At 38.7% G+C, this 13,309-nt stretch overlaps 1 long non-coding RNA gene across 11 annotated transcripts in view; it reads left to right on the forward strand.

Annotated features, from left to right (window-relative positions):
- LOC110963401 (uncharacterized) overlaps nucleotides 1-13,309 on the forward strand; it is a 55,284-nt gene that overhangs the window by 19,802 nt on the left and 22,173 nt on the right. The gene's annotated exons all lie outside the window — the stretch shown is intronic.

Genomic DNA, 13,309 nt, shown 5'->3' on the forward strand with positions numbered 1-13,309 from the left:
CACCTGATCTCTCATTTTGACCATGAAAACTAACAGGAAAAAAATCCTGAGCTGTAGAAAATCAGTCTATCAAATTTTATTTTTTCCAAAAATGAATTGGGGTCTATGGAGAAAAAGCTTTTTGGAGCCAACCCTAGCAGACGGCGGGATATTGCAAGTTTTTGACACTTCCGGGTGGACTTCAATTCTGGAGCCAGATGCTACGTCCACTATATATACAGTCTATGCCTATGAGGTGCTAATGCAACTGCTGAACAATCATGGACAAAAGTTTACATACACTTGTGAATACCATGTATATTCCATGTAGGCTTCAGTTCCAGTGACTCCTGTAACACTGAATTTTCTATGATGGAATCACTGAAGCCCATGTGTGTTCGTCACAAAAACAGTTATGTTATTTGGTGGCACGGACCTGTTACACGTCTTCAGGAAATGTGAAAAAAAAATCTGCTGGGTCAAAAATATACATACAAGCAACTTGAATTATTAGTTTTAGTGTGTAGAAAGCTGCATCGATCAAATTTTCTTAGTAGCATGGCAGTTAGCTTCTCATAGCTGACTACCCATTGACTACAGCTGGTGACTCCTCTGAGCTGATTTAAATAGGACCCATTTCATACACTAATTAGTCTCAGCGATGAACACTACAGTGGGAAAGTTGAGAAGCTCAGCAAAGATATGAAAAAGCAAATCATTGACTTGACAAATCAGGGAAAGTCACTGGAAACAATTTTAATACAGCTGCAGATCTCAAAATCATCTGTAGAAGCAATTGTTTGTGATATAGAGTGGATGATAAAATTGTTTCCACTGCCATTATCAGGAAGAATTAGATTCAATTCAGTTTTATTATATGGCACAAATTCGCATTTGTCATCTCATAGCGCTTAACATACATAAGTACAGCCCGTACGAATTGTAAACAGAGAACCCAACAATTCAAAGTTAACTTCCCTTTGAGCTAGCTGGCGGCAAGCGTGGGTAAGGAACCAAAAAACAATAAACAGCCTAAATAGGGAGACCAAAAAAAAACTAAGTCAGAACCGGCTGAGGAAGGCCAACATCTGCCTCGACTGGTTGGGGTGAGAAGTGGGATGAGGAGGATGGAGATAGCAGGTGGAGAAGAGATAAACAATACAAATAGACAATGAATATTTTGTAGGTCGGTGAGGCCAGCGGCTGCAGATCAGAGACGTGTAGCTCCAGATCCAGAGACGCCCGCGGAGAGAACAAGCACAGGACCCAGGGCGAAACGCAGAGTTAGTGATATGTAATGGTGATTTACACTATCTGTCCAAAAAAACCTTGCCACTTGGATTTAACTAAGCAAATAGGTAAGAGCCTTTTGTTGGATAATTACTGCAGTGATGATTACGTTTTATGGAACAAAGTCTTAGATAATCGTAGGAAATCAACCGTAGAACTCACGGCTATGTTTAATAGTGAAAGTAAGAGCATTTTCACATGCACAATGTGAAGGGAACTCAAACGATTGGGACTAACAGCTGTGTAGCTCGAAGAAAACCACTGATCAGTGAGGCTAATCCGAAAAGAAAAAGGCTTGGATTTGCCAGGTAGCACAAAGATTGAACTCTGGAGCAATGGAAGAAGGTCATGTGGTCTGATGAGTCCAGATTTACTCTGTTCCAAAGTGATGGGCACATCAGGGTAAGAAGAGAGGCAGATGAAGTGATGCACTCATCATGCCTAGTGCCTACAAGCCTGTAGGGGTTAGGGTTATGATCTGGTGTGGTCATGTTCAGCAATGTTATGTTCCAAAGAATGAGGTCAGCTGACTACCTGAATATAATGAATGACCAGGTCTCCATCAAAAGAGTTTTCCCTGATGGCATGGGCATATTCCGAGGTGACAATGCCAGTATTCATGGGGCTCACATTATGAATGAGTGTTTCAGGGAGCAAGAGGCATCATTTTCACATGTGGATTGGCCTCCACAGAGTCAGACCTCTGCTCAATTGAGAATCTTTGGGATATTCTCGAGAAGACTTGGCACAGTGGTCCGACTCTCCTATCATCAATATAAGATCTTGTAGAAAATGAATGCAACTCTGGACATAAAAAGATGCTGTGTCATTGAAAAGCTCATCCAAACGATGCTGCGGTGAACGTGAGCTAAAGGTGGTCCAATGAAATATTAGAATGTGTAACTTTTTTGGACAGGCAGTGTACAGTATTACAGTATGGAGGAAGAGAGAAGACAGTCGAGGAAGAGCCCAGTGCATCATAGGAATCCCCTGGCAGTCTAAACCTATAGCAGCACACTAAAGAATGGCTCAGGTGATCCTGAGCCCGCCCTAACTATATGGCTTATCAAATAGGAATGTTTTAAGCTTAATCTTCAAAAGAGATGTCTGCCTCCCAAAACCAAACTGGAAGCTGAATTAGCCAACAGAGGAGGCTGATAACTGAAGGCTCTGGCTCCCATCTGCTTCTGGAAACTCTGGGAACCACAACTAAACCTACAGTCTGAGAAGTGAAGGACTCTGTTCAGATGGTATTGTACAATGAGTCCTTTAAGTGGAGGTTGGTCATTAGGAGTTTTACATGTTTGAAGCAGGATTTTAAATTCTATCATGGCTTTTACAGGGAGCCAATAAAGAGAGGCTAATTTGGAAGACATAGCTTCTTGCTGGTTCCTGTCAGAACTCAGGCTGCATCATTTAGTTTCAGCTGAAGGTTTTTAAAGAGAATTATTGTGACATCCTGATAATAAGGAATTACAGTAGTGCAGTCTAGATGTTGTAAATGCATGGAATAGTTTACCAGCATCACTCTGAGACAAGATGTTCCTGATTTTTACAATGTAACATAGATGAGAGAAGGCTGTCCTACAAACTTATTGAAGAAAACACGATCTATCACCATGCTTCTGAGAAACAACTGGTCAACTGAAGTTTGCTGCAGATCACTTGGACAAAGAAAAGGCCCTCTGGAGGAATATTTTGTGGTCAGATGAAACAAAAGTTAGGCTCCTTGACACCAATGACAACAATAACTGGAAATATGTTGGAAGAGAAAAGGAGAGGTCCTTGGGCTGCTTTCTGCCAGTGGAACTGGTGCTTACACAAAATAAATGGAATAATGAAGAAGGAGGATTACCTCATCATTCTTAAGTAAAAACCTAAAATCTGTAGCCAGAGGTTTTGGCTTGGACACAGTTGGGTGCTCCAACAAGACAATAAACCAAAAAATCAGACTAGAATTAAGTTTTAGACTGGCCTTCCCAAAGTCCTGGCCTAAACCCCATTAAGAACATTGGATGGTGATAATAACTATTCTGTCAAAAAGCCAACAATTTAGTTTAACTGCATTTATTCTGTCAAAGAGGAGTGGTCAAAGATACAACCAGAAGCTTGTGGACGGCTACCAATTAGTGCAGAGTTGAGTTTGAAAATGGCCACAGGCATTTAACTAAATATTAGCATAACTGTATGTATATTTTATGTCCAGCAGATTTTGTCATGTTCCAAAGAACTGTAATAAATCTGTTAGCACCATGTTGAAATATGACAGATCTTCATTTGAACAAATTGGTTGTTGGAGGTTGACAGTTTCATTGCTCTTTATTGCAAACTGATTTAAAATATTTACATATGTGTAAGACAAACAAAAAGACAGCAAAATAATGTTTTTTAGCATCACATCAGATCACACTACTGTTGTATTCTAGTTTCTGATGTGCATGTTGACAAAAATAAATTATCTGTCCAAGAGAACAGGGATGACTAAGTAATATAGAAGTTCTTCATGTGACTGATATTTCCTTATTAAACCGAAGATTGAGTGCTTTGAACATTTGAGGAGGATGGTTCTGCAGTGGAGGGCTTTTAGTCACAGAGCTTGACATTTTTTCATGGCTCTGTCATCATCCAAACCTGGGACAAATGGACATTTTAGTCAGTTCCAGGAAGTACCTGATGAATTTTCTTTTTTTTTTCCTTTTTTTTTCAATCAAGTATAAAACACAACATGTTGTTCTCCCAAACTTACACATTAAAAAAATCTGCCACACAGTCAGTCAATCAGTCAGACTTTATTGATATCAAACTTTTCTCCATGCCCCTTATGAAGGAAATAAAGTCAAATTCAGATTCCATTAACATCCCAAAACCTTTGCTGTTAAACATTTAACATTTTGATCACAATATTGCTGGATTCCAAAACAAAACTGTACACCTTTACCAGTTTTACTTGGCTGGCCTTAAATTGTGTAATTAAGATTAGGCCTTACTAGGTGAACTTTCCTGGGGCGGCCTGATAATGTTTATTGTGCACATTTCATAGGGACAAACCCCATCAGCAGAGGTCCTCAGTCTGAATCCCAGCTGGACTAGCCCTTGCTGCATGTCACTTCTTTCCTGTCTTACTCTATATTTCTCTCCCACGTCACCATCCCTGTCGACAAAGAACAAAAATGCCAAAAACCTAAATTAGTCAATTCCTTCAAGCAGCGTCACTTTTGTCATTGTGATTCTTGTTCAAGAAAAGGGTTACCTGCCTGTAAACACATTCATTAACTGATATCAGCGCAGTCTTTAATGTTTACTCGAAGTAGAGTTGAGTCTAATTAAGTGCATAGTAATTGTAATATGTTTTTCTGTAAATCACACTATAGCATAAAATAGATCTAATCTTTCACAGAACAGTATTCATCTGTATGTTCTCTTATTTCAGGACATTTGTCAGGTCAGGATCCGTAAACAGAATGTACTCATCAACGTTGTCAGGAGAAGCCCAACAATTTGGATTGTATTCAAGTTATTTCTTTCATGAACACAGTTCAACCATATTTTTTAGAGTGATGTGTATTTGTATAACGTAAAAAAAAAAAACCATGCTATGAAACATCTTTAAGTGTGTATAGTGTTCTACTGTCATTGGGCTCTCTCAAGGAAAATCATAGAAATAAATGAGGTTTTTTTGTAAATTGATATGATCACAAGAAGATATTGTTTATCTTCCGTGATTGTTGAATATTTTTGTCTCACTCACTGCAGTGTGTGTGTTGTGTGTGTCATTGTGTTGAGCAGAGACTTTCGGAGGTTGTGGAGTCCTGATGTCATGGTTTTGAGAACCGGATGGCACTCTCCCTCTCAGCATTTGAATGGGGAGGAGAAAGTGCGATCGTGTGTGTGTGTGTGTTACACCACCACTCCTGGTCGTGACTCACAGCGCACAATGCTTTTCGCTCCTCTCTCGGCCCTTTATTTATTTTTAGCTGAGCAACGTTTTATACGCCCGAGCTGTAGGCCTGCACACAACATGAAACACACACACACGCACAGGCACTCATGTGATGCTCAACATACATCCGTTCCTCCACGCCACTCTTATTTTTTGGATTCTGTTTTGTCAAAGAGGTCAAACACACTTTCCCCCCGTCCTGCTCACCAAGTTCACATTTTTAAGACTCCACAGCGTGTATGTGAGTGTCTGCAGTGCGTACGTAATTTCTCATTGCATTAACGACTGAACCTGGAGAGCTTTGCTGTTGATCAAAAAGGTCAATTATTTTGGCATGTTAGCAAAAACATTTGTTACACTGGATAATATTTGCTGAATGAACACATTGCATTCTGCAGTATTGCTTAAAACACTTTAAAGTTGTTTTACACGTGACCAGTGATCTTAAGGATATAGGCACAGTCTCCCTCACCTGACTAAGCCTAGTCCTGGATTAAAAATTTTTAGGGTTAGGGGTTTTTCCCAAGAACATCATTAAATTAATCTTTTAGTTTAGAACTCCGTTTTAGTCAACACAACCGTTCAAAAGTTTGAGGTCACTTAGAAATGTCCTTATTTTTGAAATAAGAATACTAAGAATTTTTTTTGATGAAGATTAACATTGAATTAATCAGAGATACAGTCTAGACATTTTTACTGTGCTAAATGACTATTCTAGCTGGAAACAGCTGATTTTAATGGAATATCTGCATAGGGGTACAGAGGGAACATTCCAGCAACCATCACTCCTGTGTTCTAATGCTACATTGTGTTAGCTAATGGTGTTAAAAGGCTAATTGATGATTAGAAAATTATTGTGCAGTATGTTAGTCATGAATAAAGTGTGAGTTTCATGGAAACATGAAATTGTCTGGGTGACCACAAAACTTTTGAAAGGTAGTGTATGTCTGAAAAACTGTCCGACAGCTCAGTTTTTCCTTTTTGAAAACCAAACAGCCCAGAATAAATTTACTTGTAATGAACACATAGCATAAATATAGAACAAAAGGCCAAAAATACACATTTTATTAAATTGAAATCATGATTTGCAGCTCAAAAGACATTTTGATGTCTCACTTACAATCTGACTACATTTGCACACCAATCTGCTTCTCAGTGAACAAGTGGATGTTGAGTTATTCAGCAACAATGATCTGAGACTTGACAATATTTCAGCCATTATTTAACCTGCAAATCGCTGCTTCATGGGTTGTACTCTAATTTCATGCTTTTGTCATCAACCAGCTCAAGCTTCAGGGTTTTTGATCGCCTTGCCTTGATTTAAGTCATTACAGTCAAACATGTTTGCATTTTTTCAATGCCCCTTAATGTGATATAATACATGAATACTGCACCAGTTCAGACACTACAAGCAGTCTTAAATGATCATAACTACAAAGCTTTACATTGCAACATAAAAGATGGATGGAGAATCAGAAGGAAAGTTTCTAATCCTTTTAAGCTGGTCACCATTACAAGTACATTTAGGGCTTCTTTAAACAAGCCCACGTTAGTGAGGTTCACTTCCACTGGATCAGAACACCTCCTTGAAAACATTTGAGCTTTCAGGACGGTCTTCTTCAGAAAACCTGACTTTAGTTTAAAGTGCAAAATATTCCCCATCAATATGAGGATCAATATAGAATCCTAAAGTAGCACTAAAACAAAATATTCAAGTCAAGTGGCCAAAACTTGTACTTTCCCAGTACTTGAGTAAATCTACTTAGTTATATTTCACTGGTAAACACTGTTTAAGCAGCTATGATGTAAGAAAGGTGATCAAGAAAAGTGCATCTGTTTATAGACCAAACTAACTGATGTCACACATGTAAAGAATTCAGTCAGAAATAAATGAAAAGGTGATATGATTTCATGCATCTCACAGCAGGAGTCATTTTCTCAACAACAGCAGCTCACAGTGAAGTTGTTGAGAAGGTGGAGGTGTGCAGTCAATCTTCTGCAAAGCTTCATGTAGCTGCTCCTTCTTGTCACATTAATCCCTTCCAGATATTTAAAGACCTTCTCTGATACAAATGAGCTTTTTTCACTTGTTAGCATTTCCATGAGTGTTTTTTATATGCTGAAAGACAAATACTGAGCAAAATAATCAGTCCATGCCATTGCTGAGTATTTCCACCTTAGAAATGAAGTATACTGATGACAATCTAAAAACACAGCTCAGACTTCCAGGGTTTCATTTGTAACAAACCAATACGTGACTGACTTAATTCAGTATTACGACTTGCTATTGTGTAGTCTAAAGCACTTTTACGGTGTCTGAGCAGAGTTGTAGGTGAGCTGGTGTGCTCGACATCTGCGCATTCTAGAGGAACCGACCGTGTATAGTTACATATAAACCATTGTTTTCATGAAAGGGAATATTTCAATGGAAAAAAAATCTAAATATAAGCTTTGATACACAGATATGAGTTTTTAGAGAGTTATTCAGTGGCTGGAGTTTGACATTAAACAGATCTAGCGATGAAAAAATATTAAATCTTGGACACCTTTATAATGAACAGTTGCAGTTAATGCAAATACAGTGGAAACAATCTTGTTTTATCTGCCAAATGCTGCTGATGTGAAAGTGCATCAGTGGCAAATGATTTTTCTATGTTAATGCTAATACGCTGCCAGGGCTGCACATTGGATCGGTGGGTAGCACTGTTGCATTACAGCTAGAAGATCCCTGGTTCATGTACCGGCCTGCTCTTTCTGCATGGAGTTTGCATGTTCTCCCTGTGCATACGTGGGTTTTCTCCAGGTACTCTGGCATCCTCCCACAGTCCAAAAACATGCTGCGGTTAATTTGTGAATCTAAATTGTCTGTAGGTGTGAATGTGAGTTTGATTGTTTGTCTCTATATGTAAACCCGTGATAGACTGGTGACCGATCCAGGGTGTCCCCTGCCTTCACTCTAAGTCAGCTGGGATAGACTCCAGCCCCCCACGACCCTAATGAGGATGAAGCGATGTATAATGGATAGACAGTACACTGCTAGTTGTCAGAAAAAAATGCTAACCACAAATAATACCAAAAATGTAGTTTAATTTGGTCAAATGTTGACATTGGAATAAAAATCCATCATCTCATTTGGCAGCTGCACTAGTGCAAACTGCAGCTATCATCTGGTGCATCTGTCTTTATCACCATCCTCTCTGCCTGACTTCCTAATGTCTTGCTGGTTTCTGTCCTTTTACTATTTATTTTCACTTTTTATTCAGTTTTCGCCTTTATCTCTTGTTTCTCTCTTGTCACTCTCCTTTTGCCTCTAAGTTTGTGTCTCACTCGTGACTCCCCTCCCTCCCCTCATCTGTCTCTCCTCTCGCTCTGTCTTTATCCTCCTCTCTCATTCACTCCATCTCTCTCAGGGGCCTGAGGTGAGGATTGACAGAGGGGAAATCCTGACTGACTGAAACCCGGCTGATGAGTTCTCTTCTTCCTCCCTCTTTAGTTTCTGCTTTTCCATCCCTCTATATTTAACACCTACTATTACTTCTGTTGTCTTCCTTCTCTCTTTTCTCCTTCTCCTCGCCATCCTCCTTTGACTAAATGTGACTCACTAGCTACTATTTGTTTTTAAGAAAGCATCTGCTTGGACCCCACATTACTGCAAGATGACACTATGATCCAAGTGATGTATGAAAACCAAATCTTTTTGTCTTGTTACTGAAAACATGTCACAAAACACAAAGGGAATATGAGACACAGGAACAGGTAAAGAAATACTTTGCAGAGAGTTTATTTGCAAAGAAGAGTTTTGAAAACACGAAACCCTCATTCACTGCTCTCTTATTAGGCACAACTCTAAAGTCTAATGAATCCTGCCATAATATTTACTTTCTCAAAGATCAAATTGCTCAGTTCTGTCTGTCAGAAATGTTTAGATTGAAGTATATGTTTCTTCTCGAGGTCTAAGTTAAATTGTGATGGTTTAATAATAATTCTATTAAAGAGTATTCATCTTTTTATTGTCCTTTTAATCTACTTAAATGGAAACATTTGAATGTACAGTGGTGTAAAAAAGTCTTTGGACGCCCTTAAAATTTTACACAATCTCAGATATTATCATGAGATATTTGTAGAAACATCTTTATTTGTGTTTCAAAAGGTGCGACTGCATTAGACAGACACAATACAAATTATATTATTTTTGTTTATTGTTTACAAGAAACACTAACAAAACTAAATTCTTGAAAGTTTCAATATGTCATTTCTCAACATTGTTGGGATCAAAGTCAATAAATAACAGAGAATGTGTTCAAAAGTGAACAAACCCCCCCCAAAAAAACATCACATCGTCAAATTAATATTTAGCTGTCCTGCCATTAGCACTCAGTAGAGCTCTAATCCTGGCTGGCATGTTCCCCATCAGCCTTTCACACTGTTGAGGGCTAATCTTGTCCCATTCTTCTTGAATTGCTGCTTTGAATTCTTCTAAATTCTTGCTTGACAGTAGGTTCTGTACATGCTGAAGATAATTCTTCTCCTGGTCTTCTGCGTACTCTCACGTTAGCAGGAGGACGATAAAGCTGGAAACTGGATTCATGTGACCACAGAATCTTCTTTCAGTTCCTGGCTGTCCAGTTCTTGTGTGTTTGGGCCCAACAACGCCGGGCTAACCTTTGTCTCTCATTGATCAGCGACTTCTTGACAGCCTTGTAGGACCTTAAGCCATCATGTTAAAGTCAGCCGCGTTCAGTGCAGGTACTGGACACCAGTTTGGTTTGACCACTACTGCTGAAGCTCCTGTGATGTCATTAGATGGTTTTCCTCCACATGCAGATCAGGATGCAGTCATTTCTTGCTGAAATGGTCTTGGTTTGTCTTCCAAGCTGTTGATTCATCTGTATTTCTGCAAAGTGTATCCAGTCTCTGAAGAACTTTCAAATGTGCTGCATTTCCTGGCTATCTGGTGGCAGCTGTACCCTTCTTGGCTGAGAATCTGTATCTTCATGCATGTTTCCTGTGTTAAGTTCCTTGTTTTAGCCATTTTTGTCTCTGAAGAACTTTCAAATGTGCTGCCTTTATGTAGACACGAAGCACGGCAACAAAAATTGTGCCTTTTAATAAAAAGCACGACCTTCATTAGCAGATTACTGGTACCAAAATGACTCAATACTTAAAATTTCTTTTTCTGGAAGCAATCAATTTTAAGTTTTTAATGGCTTCTTTAGGATTTGTTTACTATTTTGGCTGTGGCTATGCTAAAAAAGAATCGCACTTGAAGACCTAAGAGTGACTGCAATATTTCACAAATGCATGAGGTGTCCACAAACTTTTTCCCACCATTCTATTAGAGTGTATAACCTCTGCACTGAAACATGTAGCAGCTCTATGGGAGTGTTAACAAAAAATCAAACAGTATGGGCGTCAGTAAAGTAGACTTATGGCAGAATAATTACATTATATTATATTCAAAGTGTATCAAAAAGATTAGGCTCTAAGGGTTTTATTTATTATACTTTTAACATAGGTGTGTTTTGAGGCAGCTTTTTGGAAGTCTTACAACATTAAGACAGACAACAAATGCACTGAAGTAGTGAGTGAGGTACTATAATATGATTTTAAAAGTCTGAATATTGTGCATATAATTGTACCTCAAAAATATAAGGATTATCCTTTTGTAGGAAAGTCAATTCCTGATAGCGTTATGATGTCGCCAGATCAACGTTAAAGCTGCTGTCCGGAGTTTCTGTTTGTTTTCAATTTATGTATCATTTTTTAACAAAGCTTAAATGTGTTAGTCTAGTTCGATACTATAATATAATGTTAGTATAACGCGATATGAAAATTTATTCCTGAGCTCCGCCTTCCTCTCATAGACCCCCATGTTATTCCAAAAAGCGCCGGTTGCTGCCGACCAATCAAGTTCGAGCTTCAGCTTTGTCATGCTGTCAATCAACGGTTACGCGCACAGCAAGCAAGCCCATGCAGAGGTGGGCGAGCTACGCACTACGCAACCGCGCGCACATTTGTTTTGCTTGTGGAGGAGAGAGCATCAGGGCTCAGCAACTTCCAGAAAAGTTACCAATCCCACGGCTTGTCAGGCCAAGAGACTGCAGGACGTTTTTTGGCTCGGGGTGCTCGCGTCGCTCCCCGACCACGGCCTCCATAGCCCGCCTGACGGCTTCGTTTAGATGCCCGACCTCTGGAGGAAGATGTTGGGGCGTCTGGGACATACTCTTCGTCAGAGGAGTCATGCAATTCTGAACTCTAGATAGAAATAAATAAACAATGTAACACATATACACGTGTAAATGCACTAAGTTTGATAAACAACGTCATCGAGAGGGATACACGAGTGTAATCACATATTGAAACTTTACTCGTTCGTCCTAGCAGATTCATGTTATTTTGGTATTAGGACAAGTTAGACTCAATACAGCATTCTAACATAATTCCTTTATTATTTACTAAATGTACTAAATGTAGAAGAGGGGAAAACAGCAAAACAGGCGAGATGCTGCAGCACTCCGGGCACTCCTCTCATGTACTGCGCGCGTGCACAAATAAAGGGGCGAAATCAGAGGGAGGGAGGGTGGGACCACCAGTGTTTTGGGAGACGCTGCGATTCAAACTCCGGACCGCAGCTTTAAGCAATTTCTGCCTATCCTTTAAATGTACAATACTGAAATGACATAAACTGGGATCTTACATGACCAACAACAGGTAATGTCCCATTTAAATAGTAAACACTTAGACCTGCTGATTTCAGTTATCAGACATTAATGAGACACTCAGGAACCCTCCTCATTTTTGCTCATTGTGGGCTCATTTTTCACTGCAAGCCCGACACATCCATGGAGACAGCACAGCTATAGCTAGATGTAGAGAGAACTCAAACTTATCTTAAGTGCATGATGACAAAGTAGTCATAGATCATTTGAAAATATGAAAATACAATTTATTTGATTGTGTTTTCCAAAATGAATAAAACCTGGAATCAATTCAACCTTTTTATTTTCACATATTTCCAGGTGTTACCAATATAGGGAGATACTATAGATATTTCAGTCATTAAATTTGGAATGTGAGTTCAAACTTGTCTCCTCTCTGCTCTACGTAGGCCTACAGTTGGGCTGAAAAGTCGCAGAATTTTTGTCACCAGTTTTACTATTTGCAGTTGAATCACTAATGTCATTTCAGTTCCACCAATCTGGTGGGTGAAAATGGCTTATTTTAGGGAATTTTTTAAATAAAAAAAGTCGACTAAAGTGATGAAATATCACAAATTGAAGATTAGATTTGCTTGATTTTCCCAACAGAGCTACATGTCATAGTCTTATAATTAGTTCATGGCCAGTGTGTGATTTGAAAATCTAAGGGTTCTTTCTGGTTTTACAGTTTCTGAGGCTGATAAACTGTGTGGTTTTTGCACCTGCCAGTTTGTCCTGGAATTCAGAGGATTTTAAAACCACCCCAGGCACCCAATTGGACTTTAATGGGGGAAATTGCTGTTTGCTTTCTGATCTATACTTTTGTGCCTAAACAAAAGCAAATAGAACTGACGAATGTTGCTCTATCTCGTGCTACTGTTAGATGTGCCCTCCTGTTGGTTCTGGTCAGGGGTTTGGAGAAAGCAGCAGGTTCTTCAGGTTTGGAGGACTTGTTGAGTTGAATTTTAGTTCCTCGTATCTGGGAGGTATTGTTCAATTTAAGTCAATGTGCTGCAAGTTGTTTGTTTTGTGTTCTGTTCTTGAGTGAGTAAAAAAAATCCTTTATGAAGCTTTATAATAATCATAAAAACTTGATATTATTTTTGATTTTAAAATCTGTGATTTTCAAATAATAGTTTGAACAGTCTTAGTCAATCAGTAAATTAACTAATTATTGATTTTAATTAAATAATCAGCACTTATTCTGAAAATTAAATAATCAGCTTTGCTACAGTTTCAAGGAAAAACGCCCAGCTCTTAAAGTCAGCTGCTCAGATTTGATCATTTTATTTGTCATATGTGATTGTTAAGTGAATGTATTCAAGTTTTGACTGTGATCTGACATTTTATTAACAAAACTATTGAAAGAATAACCTACAAATTATTAGATAATAAAACCAGC

The sequence above is a fragment of the Acanthochromis polyacanthus genome, chromosome 8 (genome assembly GCF_021347895.1).
Source record: "Acanthochromis polyacanthus isolate Apoly-LR-REF ecotype Palm Island chromosome 8, KAUST_Apoly_ChrSc, whole genome shotgun sequence".
In the NCBI taxonomy this organism is placed as follows: domain Eukaryota; kingdom Metazoa; phylum Chordata; class Actinopteri; family Pomacentridae; genus Acanthochromis; species Acanthochromis polyacanthus.